This window comes from Cygnus atratus, chromosome Z (genome assembly GCF_013377495.2).
Source record: "Cygnus atratus isolate AKBS03 ecotype Queensland, Australia chromosome Z, CAtr_DNAZoo_HiC_assembly, whole genome shotgun sequence".
Taxonomy (NCBI): Eukaryota; Metazoa; Chordata; class Aves; order Anseriformes; family Anatidae; genus Cygnus; species Cygnus atratus.
In genome coordinates, this window is record NC_066396.1 from 72,612,159 (window position 1) to 72,624,925 (window position 12,767).

Genomic DNA, 12,767 nt, shown 5'->3' on the forward strand with positions numbered 1-12,767 from the left:
TGGATACGGATACGGATAGGGACAGGGATACGGACACGGTCAGGGACAGTAGCATCCCCCTGTGCAGCCCCATGCGCGCACCCCTCTCCCCCCGCCCCCCCCCCCCGCGCCCCCTCCCCTCCTTAACGCAGCCCAACGCGCCCCGCGCCCCCCCAACCCCCTCCGCCCACCGGAGTGGCGTGCCGCGCGGCCAATCGCGCTTCTCCCCCTCCCCGGGGGGCGGGCCTAGCCGGAGGGGCCAATGGCATTGTGCCGTGCGCCGGGCCGCGGCTTGAGGCGGGGGGGGGGGGGTGTTGGAGCGGGAGCGCGCGCGCGGGTGACCCCCCCCTCGGTGCGCGCCGCCGTGCGCGGGCACGCGGCCGCACGCAGCCCGTGTCGGCGGCGGGCAGGGAGCCGGGCGGCGGGGCTGCTATAAATCCGCGGGGCGGGCACGGCTCGGCACGGCCCCCCGCCGCCCCGCCATGCAGCAGCGGAGCCCGGCCGGCAGCCGCTAGGAAGGGAGCGGCGGGCAGGGAGGGGGGAAGGAAGGAAGGAAGGAAAGAAGGAAGGAGCCCGGCTCCGCGGAGCGCCCTCGGCTCTTTGTTCCCGCAGCTCTCCATCCCTCCATCCCTCCCTCCCTCCATCCCTCCCCCTTCTTCTTTTTTTTTTTTTTTTTTTTGTGTTGTTCCGTCGGGTCGCGGAAGGAGGATAGTCCTGTCACTCGCGCTCCGTTTCAGTTCTCTACCCCCCTCCTTTTTTTTTTTTTTTTTTTTTTTACATTTTTTTTTTCCCAGTGTCGGACTGTTGGGGGAGGGAGAGGATTGTTTTGATTTTTTTTCTCTCTCTCTCTCTCTCTCTTTTTTTTTTTTTTCCTGCATCCTTTCAGAACTACCCGCAATTTATCTCTTGCGTGTTGTTCTCCAGAGAACCGCCTCTTTACTGGGAGAGCCGCACCGTTACTTTTTTTTTTTCCTTTTTTCTTTTTCTTTTTTTTTTTTTAAAGCAGAGGAGAGGAAGGTAAGTTGTGGCTCCATTCTTTCCGTCACCCCGTGCATGCCGCGGGGACCCCCGAGGTGCGAGCCGCGCACCCCCCCACCCCTCCACGCCGCCCGCTCGCGGCGCCGAGCCGGGCTCCGCCGCGCACACGCGGGACGGGACCGCGCGGGGAGGTGTGCGCGCACCCCGGCTTCAAAACTTATACACCCCCCTCCCCCCCCCCGTGCCCCCCGTCGGGCTCCGGTTACGGCCCCGCGCCGGGAGCATCCGAAGGGACGGACCCACGCGGCGCGGGCGCCGGGAGGCGGATCGCTTTGAGGAGATAAACCTGCTTTTGGGGATTAGCCGGGATAAGGCACTCCCCACACACACACAATCACACCCCCCCCTCAGCCTAATTGCATTAGCCGCGGACCGGCGGACCCGGAGCGCGCAGCGCCCGCGGGTGCGCAGGGAAAGCGGCGAGCCCTCGGAGGGGAGAAGGCGCCGACCGTCGGGGGGCAGAGGGGTGAATGGATGGGCGGATGGATGGACGGGGGGGGGGGGTGGGTGCGGCGCCCCCCCAGCCGGTGGTGAGCCCGCTGTGGGCGGGGGGCGCGCCCCTTTGTTCGGCGGCGCTGCGCGCAGGCTGCAGGCGGGGCTGTGCGCGCATTTTGCGCGGCGGCGGAGCCCCCCCTCTCCCGTCCCTCGCCCTCCCGGGCCGGCGGAGATCCTTCTCCGATGAGCTCGGGGAAGTTTGCAGCCGGCGGAGCCTCCGGACGGGGCGTCCCGGCCTCGGGACCCCCCACCCCACCTCTCGCCCTCCGCTCCCCCGACGGCGTGGTGCGGGCAGGGGGAGGCGGCGGTGGGCAGGCGCTGTCCTTGCGGCTCCCGTGCGCTCCCGGTGGGGACCGGACCCGATCGCTACCATTGTTGTTTAATTTATGCCCGGCACGTCGCTCCGTGCTCACCTATTTCCCATATGAAAAGAATTAATAGGGGAGCTGCGCAGCCGGGACACGCGGATAGCGGGACGTGCTCCCCCGACGCGTTCCCAAGGACCGGCGGCGGAACCGGACTCCAAGACGCTTTCTTTTTAATTTCGGGGAGGGAATTTGGAGGACGGAAGGGGGGGGACACACGGGGCGCAGCCGGGGCTGGGGCTTTCCCCGAGGGGGCGGGTGGCGGCGCTCGGTGGTCGCCTTTCCCCGGGACCTGCCGTCGGAGGCCGGCTGCGAACGGGCACGGCCGACCCCCCGGTGACCCCGCAGGTGCCCGATGTCCGTCCCCTACGGAGGTGGGGGGGACGTGGGGGACGTGCCCGAGGCTTGGCGGGGGTCTCCGACCGGTGCCGGGGGCGCGGCCCCGTGGTCGCGGGGCTCCTTGAGTGGCCGCCGGCGGTGTCACTCAGGCGGGGGCGGGCGGTGGGCGCCTTTATCAGCCCGGCACCGCCCGCGTCTTTCTCCTTGCAGCCGGGTGGTTCCGGACGGAAGGGAGGGAGGGAGGGTGGGGGCGGCGGCACCGGCACCCCCAGAGCCAGCGGGTGAGGCGGGCGCCGCGCAGACCCCCTCCCAAAAAAGGACACCCCACGGGGGTCGTCGGCAGCATCCGCGGCACCGGCCGTCGGGGAATTGGGGGGGGGGGTTGGGCGCGAAAGGAAGGGGGGAGGGAGACCGTCGGGGAAGGGGGGTGGGTCGGTTTGGGGGAGGGAGGAGGGGCGGCGGGGGTGGGGGGTGGGGGGTCTCGAGGGGGCGGGTGGTCGCAGCGGGTGCTGCTGGAGGGGAAGGTAAAAGCGAGGAGCGTGCGGAGGCTTTTCATCCTGCCCTGTCGTCGTAGGTAACCTGTGTCTTTCCTGCAGTGTTGGATCGCTGCACTTGGCAACTTGCAAACTCCAAGGTATTTTGCAGCGTGGCGTCGAGAGCGGCGGACCGCTGCGGGCGGTGTCCGTCTGTCCGTCCGTCTCTCCCTCCTTCCCACCCACGCCTCCTCTTAGATGGGCTCCGTCGGGTTTTCTGCGACCCCGCAGGATTATTTTTTATTTCATTATTTTATTTCTTTTTTCTTTTTTTTTTTTTTTTTAATGCCTTCTCTTCTCTCCCCCTCCTCCCCCCGCCTCCCACGTGGTGCTAATTGGCCGGGTTTGGCACTTGCTCCCCTGGCAAGGCACTGTGGAGCAACCCCCTTTGTCTCGCCCGCAGCATCTCACGGTGACTTTTCTCCCCTCCTCGGCACGGCCCTGACAGTGAGCGCCGCTCCCATGCACCTAGGGCCGGGCGGGGAAGCACCCTTGGGTGCTGGGGGGGGGAGCTCTGTGGGTCGCCCTGCCCTCCCCTGGGTGCTGCAGCATGCCTGTGTCGCCCCCAGAGCCCCACGACGGGTGCCACTCGCGTTGGTGTACAGAGGGATAGCTGTGGGTGTAGAGCATTTGAGCAAGGGATGGAAAATTGATCTTATTTTTCTTGGTGTTGGGGGGAAAAGTGGTGGTCGTAGCTGGTGTGGTTGAGTCCAGAACACTTTAAAAATGTGTTAAAACACTCGTGGGGCTTTGGGAGACAACTTTGGTGCTGTGATTTAGCAGCTGCATAGGACTTGAGTGTCTTCTTGTCTTACAAGTGACATTTGCTAAAATAGCAGTACCAAATGAACTGTGTGTGTTGCAGCATGTATGTGGTCTTTTAAAGGTAAGAGGTTCCTGGCTTTTATACTGAAAAGCAGCCAGTTTGATGCCCTTTGACTTTATCTATCTCTGCCTTGATGGCGAATATTAAATTAAACTGGCAGAGTTGAGAAAATACCCTAGTAAATGGGGTGGTGGACGGTGGGCTGTTAGCTAGAGCCTCAGTTCTGCATTTTTCCTTTTAACGCCGTGCATTCTGCATCTAGAAGTGATGTTCGTTCGGTTCTAGTCCTGCCTTCCTTCCCTCGCCTTTTGGAAATGCTGTATTGGGGATGGTGGCTTAAGCGTAGACTTTGAATGTGTCTTACAGTGCTCATAAGTCATATTTGCAAATACGTAATTGGTACTCATACATACTGCTTTAAGAAGGGATGAGATTTAATTGGAAAAGAAGGGATGAGATTTAATTGGAAATGTAGATGTTTGGAGTCTTATATACAGTGATATATTGAGAGCATTTGTAAGTACAGACACAAACAAATGACCTTGAAACCACTGAGGAATTTTACTGTACTTCCTAAGATCTGGCAAAGCGCAGCGTTAGTGCCACTTTGAAATGCCTTATGGCTGTACCTGAGCTAATGTTTTTTTATGCAATAGATGTATTAATTTTGTGTGTTCTTATTCTAGTGGAGGGGTTTATCCTTTCTATATGCAGTAGAGACTAATTGCTTTAGTCTTAGCATCTGAAGCCTCTTCAACATGGTCATATTTGTGTAAGTCTTTTTATTGGCTTAGTGATGCTAGTATGGAACTTCTGTGTGTAAATTTATTTTAACTTTCCCATGGTAAGGTGAACATAAATGGTCATTCATTTCCCTGGCTGTGTTTTAAATGCTGTTCTGCTGTGAGAGGTGTTGGTTCTTTCATTAGTGGTTTTATTGTTGTTACTCATACATTTATTGCCTCTTTACAAATCTTGCACTGCTGCTCTTGAGCTGAGGTATCCAGGTGTAGTGAGTTTAAATTGTTCTAAACAGCTGCTAACTTGATTTGGAGTATCTGCCCTTAAAAAAAAAAAAAGAAAAGGACAAAAAAGCTTTTGGATTATTTACCAGGTTTCTGGGTGGCTGTGTACAAACCACGCTAAAGCCCCAGACTCAATCCTATCAAAGCCTTTGTAAAGCTAAGCTAGACTTTTGGGAGGGACAGAGCTAAGCTATCTTTATTTAGGGACTAAGTAGGAAATAGATGACATGATCTAGCATTGTCTTTTTTTTAAAAGCCCAAGGAATACTTCAGCTTTTTATGTTCCTTAAAATAAGTCAATGCCATTGGAGAGGTGGACTTTGCAGGTAAAAATAGTACAAAGATGCAAGCACAAGCTCCTTCCCAGTAGCAGCGATGTTGAAACGTTGCTTTGATAGGTAAAACCCTTGCGGTCCTGCAGCGTAATGACTTTTGATTATATTTGTTGCCACTGAGGTTCTGCATAGCAATAAAACAGAATGCTACCTAATGGATAAATTCAATTTGTGATGAATATACATTTCAATCCTGCTTTAAAGCCATCTTTGCTTTTGCTCTAATGCTTTTCTAATAGATGCTGGTATCTACAGAGGGCAGTGAATGTTACCAGCTACTTCTAGGAGTTTAAAAGTGAGAGAACATTGCCTTTGTGCACAGAGCTTTCTTGTCCTGACAGTCTCCAAATCAATTGAAAAAATCACAATGCTATCCAGCAGGATTAGCTGACGGTGCTTTGGGTTTTGACGTCTGTAGTTCCAATTCTGAAGGAAGCAACTGCATGCTTTTTGATCTCGTCTGTGTAAATCTACCTAATTTCACTTACTCAGAAGGATTAGTTTGGAGAAGCTGCTATAACAGCGTTAGAATTCATAGCTTTTAACTACTACAACCTGTGGGCCAGATCAAGATGTTTTGTTGTCTAATCCTTGTTGAAATTTACAAGTCATCCTGAGTTTCTGATGGCAAAATAACATGGAGAGGCAGGCATCTTGACTGATTACTGCTGAAGCTCGAGAAAGTACCAACACTGAGCAAGCTGCTTTCACCCAGTAGGCATTGCTGTTGATTTGTAGGGACCCCTAGCATCTAACATTTTGCCACTGAGCAACTATGTATTGTGCTAGACTTGACAGAGACTTCAGTTAGAAAACAGCTAATTGCTGGTTTTCTCTGCATTTGGGAGTTCTTGCTGTTCAGCCTAGACTTTTTGACATGCAGCTTTGCAAAAAGTGTATCTTGGAAAGGTGACACTTGGCTTTAGTAGCCCGTGTTCTGTAGAGAGTGGTTCTTCAGATGTAAAAACTGTGAAATAGTTACTAACTGTTAATTGCAGCCATCTTAAGAAATGCATGGTTTTTTTGAACTTACTTTGAAATTCTAAAAGTGCATCAAGTTTTGAAGTAGCTAGTGTTCCAAATCTGATTTTGCTGGCAAAATATCTGGAGTTGTAGCAGCTGTAACTATATAAAAGCAGGAATTGTAATGGGAACATCTTTCTTCAATACATTTGAAAACGCAATTGGGAACAAGAGTAAGCTATCCAGATGGAGTTCACAATGTGCCACACTGTTTTCTGTTCCGTTTGAGCCACTGTGCTTTGTGGTACTCCAGTAGTTAAGCAGCAGGGTTTTTTCACTTGCTTTGATAGTCATAGTAAGCCTGGACATATGCGGGTTGGGAAAAAACTCTGAAAGCCTGGAAGAGTACAAGGAGTTTGAGTGGCTTAGCAATGTTTTGCTGTTGTGAGTGCGCCAGCCTGGGGTCGGTGAGAATCGTTCTAGATGGTTCTGGGCTTCACTTCATAGAGTGTTTTCTGACACTGATTCTTCATTCCCTTGTTCAGTCCTGAGATTGCTGGTCAGCAGAAACTGCACAAACAGATGCTTAGACCAGATGAACCATTCAGATGTTGCAAGAAAGACTGAGCATATTGGTTTGCTGTTTTTAGGCGAAAAAAAAAAAAAAAACTAGGTACTACACTACAATTGCAGTAGATGACCAAATGACTCGAGCTAGAAAATAATATAGTGCTGAGGACAGTGGGCTCTCAGAGGGCTCCAGGAACTTTCTCTGATCTTCATCTGAGTGTGGAGTAGATCTAGATGAGGTTACGCACTGGATAGTTAGTCAATTGTTGGAACATAAAATACGTCAGTGCAATTTCTTAACTACTTAATACCTGAGTACTGGTGAAATAGGGCAACTTAAATGTTTGAATGCTTTATAAAACAGTCGAAATAAAGGTAGGAAAGGCTGTTCAACGTATTCACCGATGCATTTATCGAGCAGCCTTACTGTAGGTCTGTGCTAGCTACATTTGCTTTCAGACACCTCAGGATAAGTTTGTTTAACCAAATACTTACTCAGATTGATCTGAAGAAGATTTATGTATAGTTATGGAACGAAGCTGCCTTTTTGTGACCAGACTACTTGCGTTCTTCAGTAGTTTTAATCTTAATGACAGCAATGAAATTAGTAGAATTTACTTTACAGTATAGATGAACAAAGTTAATATTTGCTTGAATTTCATGGAAATTTGTAGGTAAATGCCTCACTCTGACTTACAAGGGGTGAGAGGAGGAGATTCAGCTGTGGAAAGGGAAAAGTAATGCAGATGTGACTTTTCTGATGGTAGCAGTTGTTCACCTCTCTCATAATATTTTCAGTACTAGTCTTGCATATTTTTTCAAAAGTAGAATTGTGCTCAGAAGGAATACTTGGAGTCTACTTTCCTGTGTGTTTTCTTCAGTTTCTTGTCGTGTTATATTGATTCACTGAAGATTTTTGCTGTATCAGGAGGAGGCAGGACAGAGGAAAGCTGTAATCTCTCTGCAACTTCCAGTGGGCTGAATTGCCAGGATGAGATAGTGGTACCAGTGAGTTTTGCAGATATTCAAGCTGTACCTGCATGCTGCTGAGCTTGAACATGTGAAAGAGGCCTCTTGCCTTGTCTTTAGCTTCAAGGTGAGCAGTGGATATAGTCTGTCATTAACATTTGTGATATCTAAATTAAGTTTGCTGGGGAGAAAAAAGTGGTTTTGTGAGTCTTGAAGCAAAAGCTGTCATTTTGAGATTTAGACAGTCAACACAAAATGCACACAAGGTACAGAGGGCTGCAGGGTTTTGTTCCTACGTAACAACATGAGAAGCTCAGTAATGCCTTAACGTAGATAAAATCAGCTGTGGATTTCATGGTGATACCTGTCATAGCTTTTTGTTAATATTGGAGCTATGAATTGCCTTCAAGAAATAATTCTGTTTTAGGCTTCCTTTAGCAAAAATCTAAAGTCAGAAATGAAATACAGACAACCAGAAAAAGGACAAGGATTTGCCCGTGTTTAAACTGGGCCTCGTGAATTTGGCATCTCTTATTCTGTGCTTGTCATGCCTCTCCACTTTCAGTACTGATGCAGAGCACTCCTTCACTTATCTGTGCTTAACCTTGGTATTTTGAGGGTATCTGAGAATGCTTCCTTGCGGTTAGTCTTCTCCCGTATGTGCTGCAGAAACATCTGTGCCTGGTCTAAAGCAGTGCAGAAGGCTGGATGCCTAAATGGCTTTCAACTGCTCATGGAACAGTGGGGCAGGAACAGAGGCACTCGTTCAGCTGCAAGAAGTGTTTCCTGCAACACTGCTCCAGGTGACTCAGAGGTGCATGTAAGGGGGGAAGGAGGAGAAGGTCCCCTTGAACTCTGGTCTGGAAGGGGGGTCTCTGGTGGGGAAGCTGTCTCTGTGAGGGGGAGTAAGTACTGTGGCTGTCATGGTAGAAGAAAAGACTGTTAACAGGTATTTGTGCTTCTGAATGATTGCTTTTTGCATATATGTGCATAGCAATTGCATTTAAATAGGGAATAAATGGGTAACGCCACTGCTAGTGGCATGTATGCCTTCACGATGTTCATTCTGCTTTTGTAATGGAGTCCTCATTTCTGTGCCGTCCATTTTGTTTGTCCTCCTGAAATGGCAAAAAACTAATGCTGAATTTTTATTCATCCATTAGCATTAAATTTCGTATGTACCGATCGGATTTCAACGCAGAGCAAGATCTTGGGGTTTACTTTCTCCTTCTGTCTAGTATCCATCTCCGGTCTTGAACCAGCAAACGCTTACTAGGTAAAGGTAAGAGGCAAATGCTATTCCTTGCACATCACAGTTGATTTAGGAAAGGTGTTTAAATATTTTCCATATTAACATCCTAATACCAGCTATAATTGTAATTAAGGATATATTGTTTTTATTTCTAGTAGCATGCTTAGAAATCTTGTCAGACTTCCTACTGTGGTTCTATCTACCCAACATGCATTAGAAGCTGTTTTCTATGTTTTCAAAAGAGGGACAACTAAAGTCATAACTCTAAAACACCACATGCTTCTCATAACAAACTATGCGTGTACTGTATGCACTCAGTAGTAAAGAAGTGAGTTTATTAATAAATTCTGTTTCGATGTGTTTTGAGTTTAGTTGTATTCCAAAATTGAGTTCCTGACATAAAACTACTATTCCTAGTCTGGCCAGAGCACCCACCCATTCCAAAAGGGACTGGAAAATTGCTGACAAAGTGAACTGCATAAAGTGAGGAAGACTTCAGAAGCAGCTTTTGCATTCAGATAGTTAAACTGTGAAACTTGGCATAGCAATAGTACTTGCCTTGGACTGCATCCATGGTTGAGAAGTTGGTAGGCAAGATGAGAATTGCAGCCTCATTAACCAACTCAGTAGCTGAATTTTTTTCTGTAACAGTTGAGCAAACTGAAAGAAAATTAAATGGAGTCATGCTTGTCTTTTGATAAAGGCTATTTTTGTCAGGAAAGTGCTTCTTGTAGTGAAAATTCCTCTGAACCAGTACAATTTAATGATATAAAACTAGTCATCCTGGTAGAGACAAGGCTTTTTTGGATGCAGCTGTGATGGCCAAGGATATCTTCTGTGCTGATTTATAACCGAGCTTTTTTTTCCCCACGTGGAAGGTTTCTTGCACAGCTAAATGTGTATGAAACAGTTGACTGCTTCCACATTTAAGAGGTATAACACAGACTATGCATACAAAGTCTCTGTGAAGGTTTTTTTGCTCAAAATGAGTAACATTAGGAGAAATGTAGATTCTGTTACTAACTGTTGGTCTTGATAACTTCAGAACTAAAAGAAGAATAGATAGCACAGGCAAAGTTTCTGTAACAAAAGTACAAATTCATTTTCCTCTTTTGTAAATGACATCTTTTATCTTTGCAAATAGCACGTAACCAGGTGCAGCAAGGGTTACCTGTATTGAACCATATTTGCATGTAGGGAAACAAGAGATGTCAATGTTCCTGAAGAAATGCTAAGTTGCGTCACCAGTCTTTGGTGTGTATTGCATGGAATGAGCAAATGCACCAAGCTTCCTGTTGAAAGTAACACATGAGAACAAAGTGCGATGAGTTGTGTAGGAACCTTTTCCTTTTTCTTGACTTGAATCTGAAACTACATAGTTGATTTAACTTGCATTTCTACGTATCAATCTTGCATAATCATGGTACATTCTGCCAGAGGGCCCAAAATTAGGGACTTAATTTAATTGGCTATTTCTAGTGGCTGCTAGAATGTTCTACAGATTCTTTAGAAAGGGCAGGCTGGGGTGGCAAGGAGGTGTTGTTAACATTTCTGTCAACGACCAGCTGGAGTACATATAGCCCTACCAAGGGATGGATGAGGAGTTGACAGTTTATAGGTTAGGCTTTTAAAGAGGGAACAGGGTTAGAAGACATAGTGGGGGGGGGCGGTCTGCTACAGGCCTTCTGACCAGGTGAGTAGAAAAGGCCCTCTGCAGATGGATGGGAGCAGCCTCACATTTGCAGCCTTATGGGGGATTTCAGCCACCTGGATATCTGTTAGAGGGACGACACAGGAGGGCATAAGCAGTTCCTGGAATGTGTTGATGATAATGACCTTCTCCAAGGAATAGAGAAGCCAATGAGGAGACTCACTGTGCTGGACCTCAGTCTTACCAACAAGGAGGGGTTTGATTGGGAATGTGGAGGTCAAAGGCAGTCTTGCCTGCAGCGACCACGAAATGGATAAGTTCAAGATCCTTAGGGAAGCAGAGAGAGTGATAAACAAGCTCATGGCTGTGAACTTCAGGGAAGTAGGCTTTGGCCTTTTTGGGATCTGCTTGATAGCATGCTGTAGGATAAGGTCCTGGAGGGAAGAGAAGCTAAGGTTCTTCAGGATTCAAGGATCACCTCCTGCAAACTCAGGAGCAGTGCATTCCAGCAAAGAGGATGTAAAGCAAAAACTCCAGGAGGCCTGCATGGATATACAAAGAGTTCCTGGCCAAACTCAAACATAAAAGGAAATCTACAGAGGGTAGAAGCAAGGGCAAGTAACCTGGGAGGAATACAGACTCATTGGCAGAGCATCCAGAGATGACGTTAGGAAAGCTAAAGTGCAAATGGAATTGAATCTGTCCAGGGATGTCAAAGACAACAACGAAGTCTTTAATACAAAGTCTTTGATGTACCTATCAATGACAGAGGAAGACTAGGGAAAATGTGAGCTCATTGCAGAATGAAACAGGGGACTTGGTTACACAGGTCAGTGAAAAGGCTGAAGTACTGAATGCCTTCTTTGCCTCAGCTTTACAAGCAAGAACAGCACTATGGAACTGCAGGTCTCAGACACCAGGGGAAAAATGGAGCCAGGAAAATGCAGCCATGGTGAGAGGATAAAGTCAGAATACTAAGCAAACTGAGCATAAATAAGTCCATAGGCTCTGAGATGCGCTCATGAGTGCTGAGGGAGCTAATAGTTGTTGTTGCAAGGGCGCTCTCAGTAATCTTTCATTGGTCACGGCAACTAGAAGTGCTTGAAGACTGGAGAAATGTAAATGTCTCCTTCTTCAAGATGGGCAAGAAGGAGTACCTAGGTAACGACAGGTTGGTCAGCCTCACCTCAATCCCTGGGAATGTGATGGAACAGCTAATCCTGGAAAACATTTCTAAGCACGTGAAGGGCAAGAAGATCATCACCAGTAGCCAGCGTGGATTCACCAAGGGGAAGTCAAGTTTGGCCAACTTGTTTCTACAGTGTTCTACAATGAAATGACCAGTGTGGTAGATGAGGGAAGAGCAATGGATGTTGCCTTCCTTGACTTCAGTAACTGGAGCACCGTTGCTGTGAGGAAAGGCTGAGAGCTTCTTGTGCCCTTGCTGGGGGTTGAACCTGGTGATCTCCAGAAGTGTCTTCCAATTTAACCATTCTGGGATTCTGCCATATCTCTTCATGACTTTGTCACTGAAGAAGGCTGGGTTGTGTTCATTTGTGTAAGTCTGAAAAATCTGGCTGTTAGACTATTAGGAACAGCTGTGGCCATATAATTTCAATTACATTTTTAGTTCAAATTAAGATAACTGAGTAAATTCCCATCAAATTGCAGTATAGGTATGCAGGTCTTTTCTTTGAGCTACCTAAATGCATATAAACTGCATGATGTAGCTACCTGACACTACTGGGAAACCTTTGAACACTTCAAGTGTAGATGTACATGCTTGTAACATGTACATGGATGAAAGGGTTTCTTAATCCTAAATGGAAAAACACAAGTTGTATAACAGGATTAAATGGGAATAGGAGTTTGAAATCACTGGAAAAAATAAAAGTATTTGAAGTGTTGTAAATATAGGAAAGGTAAAGAGGCCTTTCGTCTTGAGATGCAAGATGAGTAGCTTGAGCTATGTCTGTGACTGACGTTTGAAAATCCTGTAAAGCTGATCTTGAGGTAACTGTTAAGACATGTCTGATTCCATCTACCTTGCAATACTGTTGAAAACTACAGAGACGGTGAGTTCTTGTCTTCATGGTGTGCCCTTCCTTCTGCTTTTTCGTTCCTGACTTCAGGAAGATCAGCTTACTCACCTAGTTAAAACTTTGGTCTGAATCAGTGACAGTCTACAAATAGCATCCTTGGTGGCATCATTATGCTCAAATTAAACCTTGAAAACATTTGAGGGCTGTACCACTTGATGGTACCTCATACAGAGGTTCTGCATTGCTTTGGTTTGAAGATGGATTGGCGAATGTTGAAGAATTTTTTTTCTTAATCCCTCCTGGTAATTTTTTTTTTACAGATCTTAAGTTTGGCCAGGAAATTTAACTTATTTTCCACACCATGAACCAAAAAAGTGCCAGGCCT

At 47.7% G+C, this 12,767-nt stretch overlaps 1 protein-coding gene across 1 annotated transcript in view; it reads left to right on the forward strand.

Annotated features, from left to right (window-relative positions):
• The first annotated feature begins 958 nt into the window (after positions 1-958).
• ELAVL2 (ELAV like RNA binding protein 2) overlaps positions 959-12,767 on the forward strand; it is a 90,588-nt gene continuing 78,779 nt past the window's right edge. Inside the window, exon 1 of the mRNA XM_050716275.1 lies at positions 959-996. The gene's annotated coding sequence lies outside the window, so the exon portion shown is untranslated. The remainder of the gene's footprint in view (positions 997-12,767) is intronic.